Consider the following 19,667-nt stretch of genomic DNA (forward strand, 5'->3'; position numbering starts at 1 on the left):
CAGTCACTGATAGATGCTTTTAGATCATATTGGGAAAGAATTAGAGGAATCACTTTATATAGACTTCCTATGAAATTTCAGGACCCTTCTTCAAGGGGAATTGGCCTGCTCTTCACTGAATGCTCTGTGTTTAAAAACTGACTCAGGTCTGAAAACTGGATAAAGAATGAGATATTTCCTTTGTGGAAGCTTACATCAAAGTTCTGCTTGCCTGATCTTGCCCCTAGGGACACCAAATCTAATTAACATAATCACAGATTATTGTGAGCCAAGGCAATTTATTTTCATTTAGATTTTACTGGCCCATTATAATGGTTACATTCACCATGCTTGCCCCAGATGGTAAAGTGCAACCCCAGGCCTTTGATAATTCAGAATCCTACCATCTTCACCAACATTAGGAAGCCCAGTTCCAGAGCATCATCTCTTATTATCATTCCTTGTCAACTAAAGTAATAAAGAAACATCCTTTGTGTCTTCGTGGGGAAAGGAATCAATTGTGGACTGGCTACATTAGAATTTTAAAAACCATTGTGAAATGACCACTTCCCTGCATTTTTTAAATGTGTGGTAAGAAACTTAACATGAGGTCTACCATTCTAACAAATTTTGATGTACACAATATCTCATGTCTGTCAAAGACTAGAATATTGCACTGTCTTCCGTATATACTGCATCCCAATTTACCATGGTTAAGATTCTTAATAATCTCAATCCTTTCTCATGTCAGGGAGTCTGCTGCACAAACCAGCTGTGGAGGCCTTGTTGTAGGTTAGCCAGTGAGCAATCCAAGAACTCCATCTTGAGTGCTTGCTTCCCAGGGCTACTCAGGCATCAATTGCCTTATGTTGGATTCTCCCAGAAGCAGGTTCTGAGAGAAGGCTTTCTGTACTTTTGTACTTTATTTTGGAAGTAATCCCAGGAATAATTGGTAGGAGAATGGGAAAGTGAGAAAGGAAAGGAAGGAAGCCAAATAAAGACGTGTTAAGTATTGACCTCTGTGGAAAACTAAGACTCAATCCACTTGGGAATGTTGCAAGACAGACTCAGAGTTGTAACAACGCCAAGGATTGAGGAAGCTGGGTATTATCCTCCAATTCATTTATGGCTGCGCCTAGGGGCTATACCTTTCTAGCATTTCTGACCTCCCCTGAATTAGGGGAAGTAAGCTCCTGCAGCCAGAGATAGACCTCGGGTAGAGAATTACAGGTGCTGGCAGTAGGAAGCTATGGGTGTGCCCGAGAACCATAGGTGCCAGAAAATTAAGGGAGGACATCAGTATCTGTCGCATATGCTTTTAAATCGAGGGTTAAAGTATAACAAAAGAAAACATATTTGGTTCAACTACCTCTGTCTGGACTGGTTTCATTCCTAGGCTCTCCATGACGACCACCCACACCTTCAGGCTTACCTTTTTACCATATTCAGTAAGCAAAAGAGCTTACCAGAAAGCTTAAAACTGGTCTCATTAGCTCTAAATGGTCAGTCTCAGGACAAGTATCATCTCTGAGACATCCAGTGTGAGCATATGGGGTGGAATGCATATTCTGATTTAGCTTAGCCTATATGTCCCATTCCTCAGCCCAGAGCAGGCATTCATTTCACCCTAAAGGCACAGCATGAAAGTGGGGCTGGGTTGGGTCCCATAAGGCAAAATTTTGAAGAGAAGAGGTCATGGTGCTAAGCAGCTAAAACAACTGTCCACTACAACCTTGATAATCTTTTAACAATATCTGTAGAGTCTATTTACTCTTATTTTGGTTTGCCTAGTTAAAGCTGTCAGTCAGTTACTTGTCTTCCCTGCTTCAAAACTTCTATGATACATTTTAGATGCCATATTACTATCAATTATGTCACTTATTTAGGTATAGAACAATTTTCAGTAAGAATGTTTTCTATTATCAGTGAAGAGTAACATACAACATACTTAACATGGATTAGATGATCACATGAATTAAGCAAAGCAAGGCCCAATGGTTTGGGATATCTGGGGGAATTAAAAGGAAATGAACATTTATCCAGTACTTGCTGTTTTCCATGCTCTGTGCCAGGAATGTTACATACATCATGTCGTCAATCCTTATAACAATCATATGGGGAGGATGCAATGATAGCCATTTACAGATGAGAAGAAGAAGGCTCATGGTGGCTGAGTAACATCACAAAGCTCCTTCAAGTAGTGTAAGAGCACTGATTTCAAACCTGTGATCTCCTTATGCTGGACGTGCTTTGACATGGACAGGAGGTTAGTAACTGTCAGACACAGCCTGTAAACCACAAATACATCACGCATGTAGCTAACAACAATTTGTTTAGTAGGCAGTAGATGTCTTTAGGGAAAACTCTAATGTGACTGTCTTCATGGGAATGAGCTAATGACCTTCAAAATTAAAGAGAGAGCCCTTGGGAATTATTTTTTTTTTGGCGGGGAGGGCTACTATGAAAATGTGTTTAGTGCCCTCCAGTCCCATGTCAGGAAAAGACTCAATATTACCTTTTAAGAAAAATAAGTTATAAACATTTCCTCCCAGATAGCTTCTGTTGATTTAAGAAATGCCTTCCCCAAATACTCTTAGCCTGTATGCACTCACTCACCTTGAAGCATGTAATGCTTATTCTCTGATAACAACACCCGAATCATGATTTGTATCACTGGCCTCTATACTACTTTGGAAGATAATGTGGGAGGATATGGAACATATTTTAAGAGTCATGCTGCCTCCTTCATATTTTTAGTGCACATTTGATGAACACTTATTAGTTCTTATACTGGAGTGCCTTTTTATTTCCATTTACTTATTTACTTATTTTTGCTGTTATAATTTATTCCCTCTTTATCTTCTCACCCACAGTATTTTGATCACTGCAATGTGACATCAGAAGGACTGGGTTTTCTGCCTGACTAACACAAGTAGTAATAGCACACCAACTGTTACAATAAAAACATAAAATAGTAAGCTGTGCTATGTGAGTTTTCATTGTTAATTCAACAAATGTTTATTGAATACCCAACATGTAACAGGTATCCAGGCAGTTTTCTATTCAGTGACTATATAGCATAAACAAAGCAGACATAAATTCCTGTTGTTATGGCCTAAAATGCCCTCTGTGTATATGCATGTTCACACGTGTGTGCATGTATGTGTGTTTGGGGGGGGTGTTAAAAGACACACAATACATAAATAATTAAAACATGGAGTAAATCAGATAGTGAAAAGTATTTGGAGGGAAATATAATAAGGTGGAGGTTGGAGAGTTCAGGGAGCCATGGGAGGGTTAAAATCTAAAATTGGGCCTGGCCTGAGTGGCACATTGGTTGTTGGTTGAATGTAGTCCTGTGCTCTGAAAGGTTGCTGGTTTGATTTTCAGTCAGGGAACATTCCTAGGTTTCAGGTTCCATCCCCAGTTGGGGTACTTATAAAGGGCAACAATTGATGTTTCTCTCTCACATATGTGTTTATCTCTCTCTTCCTCTCTCTAAGCATGTCTTCAAGTGAGGAATAGAGAAAATTAAAAAAAAAAAAAAGGTGGCCCAGTAATTTGCCAAGATGATGCTTGAGCGGAGAACTCAAGAAGGTAAAGAAACTAGAAGCTAGCCAGGCAAATACCTGAGGTGGGAGGGGCTGTGTAGGCAGAGAAGAAGGGCTTGCAAAGACCTTGATATGGTCGAATGCTTGGTGCGCTTTTACTTTTTTATTTTTTTAAATTTATTTTATTTTATTTTTAAAAATTTCTTTATTGATTATTACATATGTGTCCTTATCCCCACATTACCCCCCATTCCCTCCCACTCATGCCTTCACCTCCCTGTTGTCTGTGTCCATTGGTTAGGCCTATATGCTTGCATATAAGTCCTTTGGTTGATCTGGTGCACTCTTTTACAGCAAGGAGGCTGATGTAGCAGGGCAGGTAGTGAAAGGAAAATAGTTGCAGATAGAGTGAGAGATGTAATAAAGGACCAGATCAGATAGTGCTTTTATAGGGCACCGTCAGGACTTCGGTTTTGACTCTGAGTGAGATGAGATTCCATTGGAGGACTTGAGCTGCAGAATAACATAATTAAATCTTTGTTTTAAAAATATCAATTGAGCTGTTGTGTAAGAATAAATAATAAACTGTGTGTGTGTGTGTGTGTGTGTGTGTATACAATTAAGAACTTATGGGAATAATCTAGAGGAGAGATAATCATTGACTTAGCCAGGCAGCGATGTAGAAGGAGTGAGAAGTGGAGCTCTCTCTAAGCATTTTATAGAAGCTTTATAAATTGGCTGAAATAATATGAATGACATTGTTTCATCTTTAAGATGGGAACATAAAATAGGTTCTATTTCTCAGTATTAGCTTAAGGATGGACAGGTGTAGATCCAAAGAGAAACATAATCAAGTTGAATCTGCTGACTAAACTATGGCGAATATAGCAGGAGAGAAAGCATAGGGAAAAGACCAGCTCCTTGAAAAGACGTGTGGCTGAAAGGTATAGTTTTAATTTTGATTTTAATTATTTTTATTGATCTCAAAGAAAGGAAGGGAGAGGTAGAGAGCAATAGAAACACCAATGATGAGAGACTCATGGATCAGCTGCCTCCTGCACACCCCCTACTTGGGGATCAAGCCTAAAACCTGAGCATGTGCCCTGACCAAGAATTGAACCATGACCTCATTCATGAGTTGACACTCAACCTTTGAGCCACACTGGCTGGGCAAGAAAGATAAAGTTTTATGCAAGCCTCTGCTGCCCTGTGAAAATTAATATCCATGTCAAATAAAGAGAAATATTCTCAAAAACTGGATCTGAGATGAGAGGTAGAGAACAGAAACTAAAGAACCCTCAGAATGACAGAACTGCAGAGTAATGTAATCTGACTGATGGCCTTGGAGAAGTATTTTATAACCTTTGGGGATCAGAGATATGGGGAAAAGAAAACAAAAGGCTCAATATGTACCCTGGTATGACACTGCTTGCAGAAAAATTGTCAAGCTCGTTGTTGCTACAAACCAGCATAGTTTATTCCACAACAACAACACAGGAGGAAAAGTAATGTTGGCAGTGACACTAATATTTTTTATGGAAAGTCTGCACTGCCTCACTGGTGAGGAAAAAGGATCCATAAGAGGAGCAAGGAACAGCTCCTTAGAAATCCGAGAGGTCATACCTTGCACTGACTATGCTTTCTGTCCTCATGGATTCTAACTGGAATCATACAGAGGTAGGGACTGCTATTCATGGGGTGTTGGGACCTTGCTGGTGGGGCTACACTATGGATAAAGAGTGTCTAGTCAAATTGAGAGCTGTCTGTATCCCTATATGCCTATAGAGATGATTGTTAACAATAGATTTAAAAACATAAACATTTTATACACAAACTAGAGGCCTGGTACATGAAATTCATGTGCAGGTAGGGTCCCTAGGCCTGGCCAGTGATCAGTGCTGATCTGTGGGGCAACCGACAGGGCGACCGGGTCTCCCCACTCCTGGCACCTGCCTTAGCTGACCTGGGGCCTGCTGGCTGGGGGCAGCTCCTGCATTGAGCGTCTGCCCCATGGTGGTCAGTGCGCATCATAGAGACTGGTCATTTTTCTGGTCATTCAGCCATTTGGTTGATTTGCATATTAGGCTTTTATTATATAGGATAGTATAGTAATAATTAAATTGATAATCAGAACCAAAATGTAAAGATAGCAAAATACTAGTATCTGGCACCTTCATCCCACATGCCAGCATTTTGACCTCCTTATTGCCCAGAGAACTCACTAAACATTCTATATTCACACAATCATAGTTTGTCACACCCATCATTCATCTTTCAAAATTCATCTCACCAAATATCTAGTTTCTCCAACTGTTGATCTTTATGTAGATCTTAATGGTATCTTGCTTGATAATTCCATCCTTCTAGTGTTCTGTTCAATTGTTTTTCTTGACAAGAAGCACTCTTAACTTTTTCTACACTTCTGACATTTCCTTTACCCACTCCTGCTTTTCTGTTTCTCATATCATTGTCCAGATATATTGCCTTTCCTTTTATTACTTACAACTAGGAGCATGTTTAGTTTGAAATGTCTATAAGAAATTTGCAAGACAATGTCAAATAGGTTATTGACTCTATGGGTTAGTGGGTCCCAGCTTCAGTCCAAGCTGCAGAAGCACATCTAAGAATCATAAGAGAATGGACAAGAAGTGGAGACATGGGAGCGGAATACATCATAATGCAGAGAGCAGCCTTGGAAGAGAAATGTGCCTCAGAGAGACCCCTGGGGATGCCCTATTCAGAGTTCAGGTAGAGGAGACTTGGCCAACAAAGGAGACTAAAAAGGCATAACCTGGGAGGTAGAAGGCAACTTATGAAAATCAAGTGTCACAGAGGCAAAGAGAGGGAATGTAACAAGAAGCAGGGGATAGTCATTTAAACAGTGTAGATGAGAAGTCAACTGAACAGTGGCAATTGGATTTTATGACATTGAAATCTTAGGGGGCATTATATAGACACTTTTAATGGAGCAGAAGCTAGATGATAGAGGTATGGTGATTAAAGAGGAGGTAATAAAATAGAGAATAAGAATATAAATAACTGGAAGGAGCAAGAGGCTAGCAGAACAATAGTTATGGGGAAATGTGGAATTGAAAGAGGTGCGAATTTAGGAGCATATGTGGTTTTATGAGGGAAGGTAAATTGTTCACACATGCTTACCCCCACTCCTTTCAGAGAGCCAACTACAATGAGATTAAGAGGATTAAGAAAAGTTTATCCACAGTGGTGATAGCGAGGAAGCAACACACTTTTGAAAAAACAGAAAGTAGATCAAGAAATGATAACTCCTGTATGGAGCATATACATTTAGAAAGTAGGCTATAGCAGAGGAGGTTCAGAAATTCCAGTACCCAAGTGAGTCAAGACACTCCATAGAGCTTCACCATGTGCCATGGAAAGTAACTTGCAGGCATAGGAAGACATGAGAGGGATTTTGAAGATCCTGTAGATGGAGCACCTGGGGTTGCTGATCCACAACCCGAGGGAGCATAGCTAGGAGAACCACCTGCTCACAATCCAGAGGCCTTTTTCTCTGTAGAAATTAAACCCAAAAGGCTCAGGACACCTGACACAATAGGAAGAGAGGGTCTGTGTGTGTGTGTGTGTGTGTGTGTGTGTGTGTGTGTGTAGGTGGTGAAGTACAAAACTAAAAACAAAGGAACTGAGTGAAAGTTTACATGCTGATGAGTGGGCATTCCAGCTGGTAGACCTCACCTTGCTCCTTAAATGTCAGAAGCCAGGAACAAACACGCGTGGGAGGGCATTTAGAGGTATTATATTAGTTTGCTATATTAGTTTGTGGTACATTGTTATAACAATGTACCACAAACCAGGTAGCTTAAACAACGCTATTGTATTCTGTCACAGTTCTGGAGGTTAGACGTCTGAGATTATGGTGTTGGCAGAGTTGGTTCCTTCTGAGGCCTGTGATAGAAAATCTGTTCCAAGCACCTCTCCTAGTTTGTGGTGGTTTGTTTGCACTCTTTGCATTCCTTAGCTTCTATTGCATGACGCCAATCTCTGCCTAATCTTCACATCATGTTCTCCCTGTGTGTGTCGCTATGTCCAAGTTTCCCCTTTTTATAAGACACCAGTTATGTTGGATGAAGGGCCCACCCTACTCCAGTATGACCTTAACTTAATTACCTCTGCAACGATTAAGTTCATATGCTGAAATACTGGGGTTTAGGATTCTAACAAATAAATTTGTAGGAACTACAATTCAACCCATACTGTTATCAAATTTGAACCAACTCAAATATATTTTGGGGTCCCCAAACAGAAAGCTCAGATCACTGGGCACAGAAGTTAATACTTATTGGAAAACTCTTCCCCTAGACCCAGCGACTCCATTAGGCCCTCGGTGCTTTAAGAATGAATCTGTAGGCCCTAACTGGTTTGGCTCAGTGGATAGAGCGTCAGCCTGCAGATTGAAGGGTCCCAGGTTTGATTCCGGCATGTACCTTGGTTGTGGGCACATCTCCAGTGGGGAGTGTGCAGGAGGCAGCTGATCAATGTTTCCCTCTCATCGATGTTTTTAACTCTATCCCTTTCCCTTCCTCTCTGTAAAAAATCAATATATTAAAAAAAAGAATGAATCTGTAGCAAAAGAGCAAACAACATCGTTCAGAAACACAATCATGAAAAGAGTTCAGAATAAACAAAGAGATGAAAGGATCATGGATAAAACAGAGATAATGAAGAAAACAAAGTAAAACAGAATATTGTAATGAGTACCCTTTGAGAGATAAGGAAAGTTTTCTTGTGTCTTAAACAAGAAAAGGCTAAAACTAAGAAAAAAATATCAAGACCAAGAAATATCTCTTGGTTGTTAAAAATACAATAGCAAAATAAATAACAAAATGTTTAGAATACAAACACTGGAGATTCCTCAGAAATTAGAATGTGAGGATTTAGATGCAGAAGAGAAAAAATAAAATAAAGAGTAGGATTTCTAAGAAGATGGGGGGTGGGAATGGGAATTTGGAGATAAATAGAAGGATTATTCTAACTGAAGGGATGGAGGAAAGGATTAGGGTGCATGCCTACATTTAGATTTGTTGATAGGACAATTAATTTCTATAAACAGTATTTATATATTTTTAAGTGAAGTAGGACAAATAAGAGAAGATTCTATGGAACCAGATAATCCTGGCTCTGCCTCTTATTAGCTGTGAGACCTTGTAATGAAGTTGCATCTCCTTTTGTGCCTCAGTTTATTTATCTGTAAAATACAACCAAAGTACTTACCTCATGTAGTAACTGAGTTTTTGTAAGCACAACACTTGGGACAGTGCCTGGCTTAGAAATGTTAATGTATATATTTAATACATGTTTATAATAATATGTTAATATTAACATAATATTTAATATATACATATATATGCATATGTCCAAGTGCAGGTTTAGAAAAAGGTATGATAATTGGATTCATCCAAGCTGTTGCTATGGTTGGTGCTGATGATGGTTGGTTTTCAGGTGTTCTTAGAGAAGGCCAAAGAGTTAAGAAAGTGTATTGACAAATGATGGAAGTGAAAGACCATGCATTTAAACTGAGTAGGGCAGAGAGTGAACCTACAGCAGGGTGCTTTGTATAGGGAGAGGTTAAGGGGCCAATGGGCCAGTGGTCGGCAAACTCAGTAGTCAACAGAGCCAAATATCAACAGTAAAAGGATTGAAATTTCTTTTGAGAGCCAAATTTTTTAAACTTAAACTATATAGGTAGGTACATTGATATTAACTTAATTAGGGTACTCCTAAGGCTTAGGAAGAGCCACACTCAAGGGGCCAAAAAGCCTCATGTGGCTCACAAGCCGCAGTTTGCCAACCATGGGTAGAGGATTAGTTGGGATTAATGAATAGGTGGAGAAATTAGTTGAAAAACCAAATTGGAAAACCTGTTTGTGGTCAGAAAGGGGATGTTGGCTCTAGTGATATTGGAGATAGAGATTTTTGGGGTGCTCCAAGGTTAATGTGAGTAAAGAAAAGTGATGGGGAAGGTACCTGGTCATGAAGAATTATCTTACTTAAAACTTTCCATGTGCCGAAACTGGTTTGGCTCAGCGGATAGAGCGTCGGCCTGCGGACTGAGGGGTCCCAGGTTCGATTCCGGTTGGGGGCATGTACCTGGGTTGCGGGCACATCCCTAGTAAGGGGTGTGCAGGAGGCAGCTGATCAATGTTTCTCTCTCATCGATGTTTCTGACTCTCTATCTCTCTTCCTTCCTCTCTGTAAAAAATCAATAAAATATATTTAAAAAAATAAAAAAATAAAACTTTCCATGTACCTCAAGCCAAAGAATAAAGAAAACTTATTGTGTTATTTATATAGGGATAGTTCATGGGATGAACCCAAGGGCAGCCTGGCACTAAGCCATGCTATAAAAGTAATTGTAACACATTAATAATTCAGGTAAGGTTTTGTATCCATTTTGCTTTTGCTCAATGTTTCTGCATCAATATTCTCTCTTTGCACACTAGATTTCACTGCTTGGCACATACAAAAACAAATGAAGCCACTTCACAGGTCCAAAGTTTAAACATTTTTTCCATTCAATTGACTAGCCCAAATCTAAATTCTTGGGAGAAAGCATCTGACTTGCACAGCTCTAGTCAAATATCTTTCTGAACAAAATCAACTGTGTTCATGGAATATCTTACATACTGCTAACATGACTTCCAGGCATCATATCCCTGCACACAAGGATAATACTGTGGAAGTTAATATAGCACAAACTAATTCAGTCATTCATTCACTCATTTTTATCAGTGAATATCTATTCAGTACCCAACAAGGGCTAAGTATTACCATAGTCATTGAAGATAGAATACCAGTAATGCAAACTGGTGAAGACTGAGAGCCTTGAAGGCAGACTTAGATTCAAATCATTGCTTTGCCATTTACTAGTTGTATGGCCTTGAGCAAATCTTTTTTTCTAAGAATGGTTTCATTTTTGACAAATAGAAAAAAATTCCTATTTCCCCCTGTTTCTGATTTGTAAGAATTAGATGTTGCAACAGAGGTCAAGTCCTTAACATGGAATCAGAGACAGAAAGAGCTCCTAAAATGGCAACATGCTAATAAATCAATGAGTCAAAATGCTTGAAGGTAATAGACCAGTAAGTGAACAGTGAAAAGCTACTATAGATTTGTGCACAGTAGATCTTTGGGGCACAGAGGTGAGAGAGACTTGGGGGAAGAGAACTGGGAAAGATTCTATGCTTGAGTAGAGTTTTGAAGAATGTGCTGGATAAATAAGAGAGAAAGAATATTCAAAGGGTCAGAGATATGGAATCATACGCCTCATTTGGGGAACTCTAATTGGTGGAGTATGACTGCAGCAATATATATATATATATATATATATATATATATATATATATATATATATATTGTTGGAGAGGCAGGAGAGGAGGCTGGGCTAGAGAGATATATATTGAGGATATTGTATAAATTGAACACATATTGGCTGATCACTTATGACTGAATGGTGTTTAATGCTACCATGATGAATTAGGTCTACATGAGGGTCTTTAGTACAGGGACAGTAGAAGTCCAATTACTAAACATAGGATGGACAGGGTGGGTCCTCCTGGGGAAGGTGGGCATATAAAGAGTTGGCCTTGTTACCATATTTATTGTATAAGGTCACACTGAACTAGGTAGCAAAGTCCTTGTTGCTGAACCTTGTTGGAGAGGTAAGCTGGTGAGAGCTCAGATTTTTAGACATGCTATGTCTTTTCTTAGGGTTAGTGGTGAAATGCAGTGTAGGTCAAGTGGCTCAATAATCCTAATGGTGGCGTTGGTGGTACAGAGATAAGGTGCTTCAGCCAGTGATAATCAGAAATGAAAACTCACATGTTCCATCTGCAGCCATTCCTTCTAACAAGGAGGGTGCGCCCTGTGTGAGCAGGAAGAAGCACTCATTGGGCAGCAAAGCTGGAGGTGTTGATGGTGTTAGGACGTTCAGCAAGTTTTCTTATGAAGCCACCTCCAACCATGAAAGTACAGAGCCTGGAACAGTTGCTACTCCATGAATTTTTGCTGAATGAATATTATCATTCATGCAAGTCTTACAGGAATATTTCAAGGGGAAACAAATGAAAAACTTTCAAAGGTTTCTTTTCTCCTTCATAAAAAGAATTTCTTTTTTTTTTTTTTTTTTGTTTTTTGTTTTTTTTTTTTATTTTCCTCTTAAAGTATTACAAAGGGTATTACATAAGTATCCTTTTTCCCCCCCCCGCCCTTGACAAACCACTACCCTCCCTTACCCCCCAGTGTCTTATGTCCATTAGTTATGCTTATATGCATGCATACAAGTCCTTCGGTTGATCTCTTACTCCCCTCCCTCCTGCCCCCCAACTCTCTCTGGCCTTCCCACTGCAGTTTGACAATCAGTTTGAGGCAGCTCTGCCTCTGTATCTATTATTGTTCAAAAGTTTGTAATGGTCTTTATTATCCATGAATGAGTGAGATCATGTGGTATTTTTCCTTCATTGACTGGCTTGTTTCACTTAGCATAATGCTCTCCAGTTCCATCCATGATGTTGCAAATGGTAGGAGTTCCTTCTTTTTAACAGCAGCATAGTATTCCATCGTGTAGATGTACCACAGTTTTCTAATCCATTCATCTACTGATGGGCACTTAGGCTGTTTCCAGATCTTAGCTATGGTGAATTGTGCTGCTATGAACATCTGGGTGCATATATCCTTTCTGATAGGTGTTTCTGGTTTCTTGGGATATATTCCTAGTAGTGGGATCACAGGGTCAAATGGGAGTTCCATTTCCAATTTTTTGAGGAACCTCCATACTGCCTTCCATAGTGGCTGCACCAGTCTGCATTCCCACCAGCAGTGCACAAGTGTTCCTTTTTCTCCACATCCTCTCCAGCACTTGTCGTTTGTTGATTTGTTGATGATGGCCATTCTGACAGGTGTGAGATGGTACCTCATTGTTGTTTTGATTTGCATCTCTCGGATGATTAGTGACTTTGAGCATGTTTTCATATGTCTCTTGGCTTTCTGAATGTCCTCTTTTGAAAGGTGTCTATTTAGATCCTTTGCCCATTTTTTGATTGGATTGTTTATCTTCTTTTTGTTAAGTTGTATGAGTTCCCTATAAATTTTGGAGATTAAGCCCTTATCAGATATGACGTTGGCAAATATGTTTTCCCACGAGGTGGGTTTTCTTGTTGTTTTGTTGATGGTTTCTTTTGCTGTGCAGAAGCTTTTTATTTTGATGTAGTCCCATTTGTTCAGTTTCTCTTTAGTTTCAACTGCCCTAGGAGCTGTATCAGTGAAGAAATTGTTTTGGCATATGTCTGAGATTTTGTTGCCTTTGTATTCTTCTAGAATTTTTATGGTTTCCTGTCGTACATTTAAGTCCTTTATCCATTTTGAGTTTATTCTTGTGTATGGTGTAAGTTGGTGGTCTAGTTTCATTTTCTTGCATATGTCTGTCCAATTTTCCCAACACCATTTATTGAAGAGACTATCTTGGCTCCATTGTATGTTCATGCCTCCTTTGTCAAAAATTAATTGAGCATATTGGTTCGGGCTAATTTCTGGACTCTCTATTCTATTCCACTGATCTATATGTCTGTTCTTGTGCCAGTACCAGGCAGTTTTGAGAACAGTGGCTTTGTAATACAGCTTGATATCTGGCATTGAGATCCCACCTACTTTGTTCTTTCTCAGGATCGTTGCAGCTATTCGGGGTCTTTTTTTATTCCAGATGAATTTTTGGAGAGTTCGTTCTAGATCTTTGAAGAAGGCCATTGGTATTTTAATGGGAAGTGCGTTGAATGTATAGATTGCTTTGGGTAGTATGGACATTTTAATGATGTTGATTCTACCAATCCAAGAACATGGTATGTTCTTCCATATGTTTATGTCTTCCTCTATCTCTTTTTTCAACGTCCTGTAGTTTTCTGAGTAGAGGTCTTTAACCTCTTTAGTTAAGTTTATTCCTAGGTATCTTAATTTTTTTGGTGCGATGGTAAATGGGATTGTTTTTCTGATCTCCCTTTCTGAAAGTTCACTGTTGGTGTATAGAAATGCCTCAGATTTCTTGGGGTTAATTTTGTATCCTGCTACATTGCCAAATTCATGTATTAAGTCTAGTAGCTTTTTGATGGAGTCTCTAGGGTTTTGTATGTATAATATCATGTCATCTGCAAATAAGGACAGTTTTACTTCCTCTTTTCCAATTTGGATGCCTTTTATTCCTTCTTCTTGCCTAATTGCAATGGCTAATACTTCCAGTACTATGTTGAACAGGAGTGGTGAGAGTGGGCATCCCTGTCTTGTTCCTGTTCTTAGGGGAAATGGTGTTAGTTTTTGTCCATTGAGTATGATGTTGGCTGTGGGCCTGTCATATATGGCTTTTATTATGTTGAGGTATGATCCTTCTATTCCCACCTTTCTGAGAGTTTTTATCAAAAATGGGTGTTGGATTTTGTCGAATGCTTTTTCTGCATCAATTGATATGACCATGTGGTTTTTTTCTTTCAATTTGTTTATGTGATGTATCACATTTATTGATTTACGGATGTTGTACCATCCTTGCATCTCTGGGATGAATCCTACTTGGTCATGGTGTATGATCCTTCTGATGTACTGCTGGATCCGATTTGCTAAGATTTTGTTGAGGATTTTGGCATCTATGTTCATGAGGGATATTGGCCTGTAATTCTCTTTCATTGTGATGTCTTTACCTGGTTTTGGTATTAGGGTGATGCTGGCTTCATAGAATGAGCTTGGAAGCGTTCCTTCCTCTTGAATTTTTTGTAGTAGTCTGAGGAGGGTAGGTTTTAGTTCTTCCTTGAATGTTTGGTAGAACTCCCCTGTGAAGCCGTCTGGCCCTGGGCTTTTGTTTGCTGGAAGCTTTCTGATGACTGCTTCAATTTCTTCCATAGTTATTGGCCTATTGAGGTTTTTAGATTCTTCCTGATTGAGTTTTGGAATGTTGTATTTTTCTAGGAATTTGTCCATTTCCTCCAGGTTGTCCAGTTTGTTGGAGTAGAGTTGCTCGTAGTATTGTTTAACAATCATTTGTATTTCTGTGGGGTCTGTTGTTATTTCGCCTCTATCATTTCTGATTTGGTTTATTTGGGACCTCTCTCTTTGCTCCTTGGTGAGCCTGGCTAGGGGTTTGTCAATCTTGTTTATCCTTTCAAAGAACCAGCTCTTGGTTTCATTGATTTTCTGTATTGTTTTTTTGGTCTCTATTTCATTGATTTCTGCTCTAATCTTTATTATCTCCTTCCTTCTGCTCACTCTGGGGTTTTCTTGTTGCTCTCTTTCTAATTCTTTGAGTTGTAGAGTTAGATGATTGACTACCATTTTTTCTTGTTTTTTGAGATAGGCCTGTAGAGCTATAAACTTCCCTCTCAGGACTGCTTTCATTGTGTCCCAGAGGTTTTGGATTGTTGTGTTTTCATTGTCATTAGTGTCCAGGATGTTTTTAATTTCTTCTTTGATGTCATCGGTAACCCAATCAATATTTAATAACATGCTATTCAGCTTCCAAGTGTTTGAGTATTTTGGGTTGTTTTTATTGTAGTTTATTTCTAACATTATGCCATCGTGGTCTGTGAAGAAGCTTTTTATGATTTCAATCTTCTTGAATTTGTGGAGACTTTGCTTGTGACCCAATATGTGGTCTATTTTTGAATATGTCCCATGAGCACCTGAGAGGAATGTATATTCCGCAGCTGTGGGGTGAAGTGTTCTGAAGATGTCAATTAAGTCCATCTGATCTAGTGAGTCATTTAGGATTGCTGTTTCTTTGCTGAGTTTTTGTCTAGCGGATTTATCCAGTGATGTCAGTGGTGTATTAAAGTCCCCTACTATGATTGTATTGTTGTCGATCTCTCCCCTGATATCTTCCAGAAGTTTTCTTATGTATGTGGGTGCTCCTGCATTGGGTGCATATATGTTTACCAGGGTTATATCTTCTTGTTGTATTGATCCCTTTAGTATTATGAAGTGGCCTTCCTTATCTCTGGTTATGGCCTTCACTTTGAGATGTACTTTGTCAGATATAAGTATTGCTACCCCAGCTTTCTTTTCCTTTCCATTTGCGTGAAAGATATTTTTCCATCCCTTCACTTTCAGTCTGTGTGAGTCCCTTCTAATGAGGTGGGTCTCTTGTAGACAGCAGATGTATGGGTCATGTTTTTTTATCCATTCAGCCACTCGATGTCTTTTGGTTGGAGCATTTAGTCCATTTACATTTAAAGTTATTATTGAAAGGTATTTGTTTGTAGCCATTTCTTTTTGTGTGTGTGTGTGTGGCTGTTTTCTTTCTGAGCTTGATATTTCTTCTTTTTACACCAGTCCCTTTAGCATTTCTTGCATGGCTGGCTTGGTGGTGATAAACTCCCTTAGCCCTTAAAAAGAATTTCTTAATGGAATAATAGAGGCTTTACTATGGAAACCAGAAACAGGTGAAACTTACTTTAAGTAATAAATATGATTGGGAGAAGATGTATAGAAATATATTTAGCACAGTTAGAGTGCACTATGTAAGTACTAATTATTTACAGGAGACATTCATTGATATTTTTCTTAAAACAAACGATTTTTTTAATTTAAATTATTTATTGTTTAAAAATATTACACATGTCTCCTCCCTCCGCCCCCCCCGCATTGGCCTCTCCCACCCCCCAGTACATGTCCTAACCCCCTACTGTCTGTATCCATTGGTTAGGCTTATATGCATGTATACAAGTCCTTTGGTTGATCTCTTACCTCCCCCCATATCACCACCCCCACCTTCCCTCTGAGGTCTGTTCCATGCTTCTATGACTCTGGATCTATTTTTGTTCATTAGTTTATGTTGTTCATTATATTCCATAAAACAAAATATTTCTTAATTCATTTGTCATTTTAGCTTAAAGCAATATCTTGCAGCTACAAAGACTATAGATATGGTACCATATATTGTTTTAAATGTTTTGAAAGATTGTTGATTTTTCTCTCTTTCATTTTCTGGGGTCCTTCTCCCCTCCACCTGCCCTCCACTCCCATCCTGGTACCTCTGAAACTTGGTCTCAACTCAGAATGAGCTCTTTTTTTTTAAATGTTCTTAGCCTGATTACACTCAGGCAAATTCAAGAAACATTCTACATAAGACTTTAAAAAGAAGAGAGTTCCATTTCCTGTATCTGGGGGCACTTAGAATTTAATCTTAAAGTGCTGATTACCAGTCCTTTGATTTTTCTCTCAAGCCCTTAAAAAACCCTAAACATAGAGAGATATTTGGAATTATTTTTAGGAACTTCTAAAAAATGTACTAGAATTTGAAAGTGATGATTAGAGGTTTTAAAACTATTTTTATCTTAAGTCCTAAATTCTTATTTACAAAGCCCAGTTTAGTTTTGTCCCCAAAGGATTGTGATTTGGGGAAAATCATTTCTCATTCTCTTATATACAAAAGCTATTTTAAAAGGAGTCTAAAATGTTTCTTTTCATTTTTTATTCATGCCGAATGGTCACGTCTTCTTCCTCTTCTTCCTTTTCCCCTTAATGGGCCCTGGCTCCCCCAAGACCACGTCTGGAGCAAGAGTCTAACATCATGTGATCTCCTGTATGAGGCTTTCTTGTCAGTGGCTTCAGTGGAAGTCGGGCGTGCAGAGCAGCGATTTACCACCACGCAGCATTGAGTGATTTAATGTATTCATACATCTAAAGAGCAAGGCTTTCAGATGAATGGAAAAAACACCAGGTTATGAGAATAGCTGGTTCCCTCAAGAACCACTGCTAGTGTGGGAAGTTGTCTGGGGAGGTAAATGAATTGAGCTTTGCTTAGTCAGATGAAGGGTCTGGGGAATTCAGGTAGGATGTCAATGTACTTGCTGCTGTGTTAGAACACTGTAGAAAACGCTATACCCTATACAGAGAGGACTGACTCAGTTCTTCATGCGGGAGTTCCAGATACAGAATTGAGCAAAGGAAATGTCAAGTGAGGGGGTAATGAGAAGAAACTGGCTTTGTTCCTTAGGAATTCTGAGATAACAAAACAGTGGTTTAAAAAAAATCCCCCAGGAAATGATGGATTTGAATAGAAAAACATGTGTTCTAACACTCAAATATTTGTTTTATCTTTTTACTGAAAACATTCACTGAGCTTAAGTGAGAGTTCATCTTTTTTAAATCAAATATTCTTGGTCATAGGACAATCACTTATAGTTCTTAGACCTGGGGCGACGGGAAAACACAGTCTTTAAAAAACTCAGTGACCTTTGGCTCTGAGGAAAACTCCACATTTGGCCGGAGGTAATGAACGCCTGTCTTTCCTGTGGAGATTTGGGGCCACTCCAGGAAACTGAGTCCTTTTCTTGTAGTGGGTCCAGGATTGCCCCTTCGTGTCTCCGAGTCACTGTGTCAGTTTTCTAACATTCTCTCAACACGCACGTGGACAGTGAGTGCCTCAGCTGTGCCCGTCACCGGGGTGCTTTGGGATGTACATTTCTGAGTCCTACTCTAGAGCTACGTGTGAGAATTCCTGGAAAGTAGAGATAGGAACCTACATATTACACACACCCTGGGTGGATTTTACGTAGCCTTGAACCACTCCTGTAGTAAGTTGAGGGAAAAGAGCACCACATTTGATCAGCACTTACAGTCCTGTCACTTTTCCATGTGCTATTTGTATATTAAGTTTTTAGTACTTATATACGATAGAAGTCAGTCATTATTTCACAGGTAAAAATGTGCCTCCGTTCTCTTTCCAAAGATCACAAAGTGAGGACGTGCAACACTGTATCTTGCCTTCGAGCTGATGTTCTTTCTCTTAAAGCACCGATCTCTTCATCATCAAGGCTGAGCCGCATCCCTGGACCTTTCCCAGGCCGCACTGCCATCCAGCTCTCCGCGATGAAGATAAATAGACACTCGTCTTGGCTTTGTCAGCTCCTAAGCCACAGCATCTCCTTGAGGGGCATTGCCAGGGGTCTCTTCCAGCTCTCTCGTAGGTAGTTTAAGCTGAAAACAAACCCAGGGCGGTTCTCCAATAGTGACTCACAGGTCCGCTGCTCCACCAGCCCACCCGTGTGATTGCTCAGTGTCATTACAGCAAATAGTGTGGCTGCCCTGACCTACTGACTCCCGGTGTGTTTCAGTTCATAAGATTTGATTCTCTGTTTCAGGTCTCAGATGGCAAAACCCTGTGATGACCAGTGTTATTCTTGAGGTTCCGTATGGTTTACAGAATCAGGCACTGTCTCTTGACAAATGGTCTTTATTCATACAGCTCACACAGTCAATTAAATGTGACATCTGAGGTCTGGCTTTTAAAATGTCGGATATCAACCTCTTGGTCAGAACACAATTCCCTTTTATAAAAATACTTGGGATTAGACTTACATGATACTATTTTGACTTGTAGTGTTGTTCTGAGAACTCCTGTCAGCCTGAAATGGTATTAGCAAGGAAGTGAAAGGATTAAGGGAAGACATACATTAGGCTGCTGAGTTGTGAAGTATATTAAACATATTAACTACGTGATGTGACAAGTCACGAACCTCTAACTTAGCCTTTCAAAAACCCTTTTTTTTCTGTGTCCTTCCCATTGAATCCTGGGAGACCACAAAAATTGGTTAAAAGGGGGCTTCTAAGTTATAAATATTGCTTAAATCCGTCCTTTCCTCTCTAACCCCACAGTCCTAGTGCAGACCTTCCTATTTTCTTCCTGTACTTTTGCTGTACCGTTTAGCTGGTCTTTGGGCTTGCCATCTTCAATATGTCAGATATGTTTCTAACACAACAACCTCACTTTCTTGATTCCTTGTTTGAAATCCTTTAATGATTTCCAGTGCCTATGCCCCACTATACCACCTCTCACTCTAACACCATTGTCTTCAACTACTTTAATAGTCCCTGAACTGGTCATTATCAGCTCTGGCCTCAGTCCAGACCTCATGTCATACTAAGGCTAGTGTAATATTTTATAAGATGATGTCAATGCTTACTGAAAGCACAGTGATGCTCTTAAGATCAACACACAATTCCTTAGAATAGCCCCTGGGTCAGGCATGGTCTGGGACCTGCCTCAGTGCCTGCCCTCACTGGATGCCATGCGGCCTCTTGCTCTTTGCTCTCCCACAGCACTAGCCTTCCTTCAGTGAGTCTTTC

The sequence above is a fragment of the Myotis yumanensis genome, unplaced genomic scaffold (assembly GCF_028538775.1).
Source record: "Myotis yumanensis isolate MYYU_CA2020_CCGP unplaced genomic scaffold, mMyoYum1.0.hap1 SCAF_3, whole genome shotgun sequence".
NCBI classification, from domain to species: domain Eukaryota; kingdom Metazoa; phylum Chordata; class Mammalia; order Chiroptera; family Vespertilionidae; genus Myotis; species Myotis yumanensis.